The sequence below is a fragment of the Octodon degus genome, unplaced genomic scaffold (assembly GCF_000260255.1).
Source record: "Octodon degus isolate 3935 unplaced genomic scaffold, OctDeg1.0 scaffold00005, whole genome shotgun sequence".
Lineage (NCBI taxonomy): Eukaryota > Metazoa > Chordata > Mammalia > Rodentia > Octodontidae > Octodon > Octodon degus.
This window is the reverse complement of record NW_004524581.1, coordinates 31,878,455-31,880,203: the sequence shown is the minus strand read 5'-3', so window position 1 is coordinate 31,880,203 and position 1,749 is coordinate 31,878,455. Positions and strand designations below refer to the sequence as shown.

Here is a 1,749-nt window from a genome sequence, read left to right as displayed (position 1 = left end):
TATGTCCTGAGTCTTAATTGACCTTGGAAGGCTAGGGCCAAAATGTTGGCTTTCCTTGTATCCCTCCTTTTTCTCTAATTTTGGTCTGCAGACTTAGGTTGTTAACCCTCCAGAAGAGAAGCTTATTGTTGTTACCATACAACTTAGGCTGTTAAGCTTAACCTCACTCTCTGTTTGAATATCCTGTTTCTAATGTCTTATCAATTATTATTATACTGTCTATAGAGTAAATTTAAAAATAAAAAGAAAAAAGGACAAGAGAAAATTGAAGGATAAATGAAAGGAAGAATCAATCTTTAATTATTTGACCAATCTTGCATACCTATATCAGTTTTTTTCCACAAAAATATTATTCACAATATTTTTCAATATTTTAACACTACAATCAGTGACTTGGTTAGGGATATATTTTAGTGACAAGGCTCTTGTTGAGTATGCACAAGGCCCTGTATTTACAAGTCCCTAGATTACATTCACAGAACCACACCTACACACATAAAATGTAACGAGCTGGAAGTGATACATACATTTTGACTAGTTACTTAATGTTTTGCTGAGTTGTTAGCAGAAATATTCGCATAATGGCATCATTCACTCCCATAAGGGTGTTAGAAAGATTAAATGAATCAGTGCATGCAAAACACCTACACCGTGCCACATTGAACCATATATTAAGTTTATGCTACTAATTTAATAATTTTTACAGTATTTTTCCTTATTGCAAGTGCAGGACAATCTACCAGTGTCACTCAATGAAGAATATTGCCAAAAGGAAGGATTTTTATACAAGATTTTTATTGCTTTACCCACCTATTTATTACTGCCTCCCTCTTCTTTGCATTACTTAGAAGAAATATGAGACTACATTTCCCAAAATCTTTTCCTTGGATGGCTTTAGATTAGTCTTCCAAAACCAGACATTTACATGAGAATGCAAAGAGATCAACAAAGTGGCAGTGATGAGCAGTGCAAGGGTAAACCTGAGTAAGGCTTTCACAGATTAACAGTCCAAGTATTGCAGTGACATATGAGAACTTGTACTGTTATATCATGTAACTCGGTAGTGTCCCAAATTTTCTGATCAAGGAGATTATGGGGCCAAAGAGGAAAGTGATCGATGATGTAGAAAGTGTTCTCACAAAGTGGAATGACAGGCAGGGTTACAACTCCGGGACTCAATAATGCAAACCGGCCTCAAGGCTTTCAGCATTACAAAAATAATAGCTCCAGTATGTTAAGTAACAAAATTGAAAGTCCAGTTTCACCAACACTTCAACTACGTAAAAACATATACACATACATCCTCAAGTCAAGGAAACAAGCCAGAAGCACCAGGAAATTCAGCCCTGGCGGAGACCTCAGAAAGCTCAGGGGGCCTCAGCCCTCCGCCCACCACATCAACCTGAAACTTCTGCCTCCTGAAACCCCGCACACCGCGCACTTGAGTTTCGGGGCTTCACCACAAAGCAGGCTGCAAGCCCGGAGCAGTGTGCTAGCAACCTCCCGCGGCCTCCCAGCTGTGACCCCTGACCCCTGCAGCTTCAGCCCGACCAGGACGTTCTCTTCTTCCGTTGCCTATCATCTCCATCCTCCAGTCCCTGCCTCAGCATCTGCCCCTGCACGGCCACTCCCACCCCTCACCCAGTACTCCAAGGAGGGAAAGAGATCCCTTCTTCCTCCTAGTTACCCTCCCCCAGGGTATCCCCCTCTCTCCCTCCCTCCCTCCCCCTCTGTCCCCCCTCCCTCTCC

At 42.0% G+C, this 1,749-nt stretch overlaps 1 protein-coding gene across 1 annotated transcript in view; it reads right to left on the bottom strand.

Annotated features, from left to right (window-relative positions):
* LOC101562509 (HLA class II histocompatibility antigen, DRB1-15 beta chain-like) overlaps positions 1-1,749 on the bottom strand; it is a 37,489-nt gene that overhangs the window by 22,567 nt on the left and 13,173 nt on the right. The window lies entirely within an intron of this gene.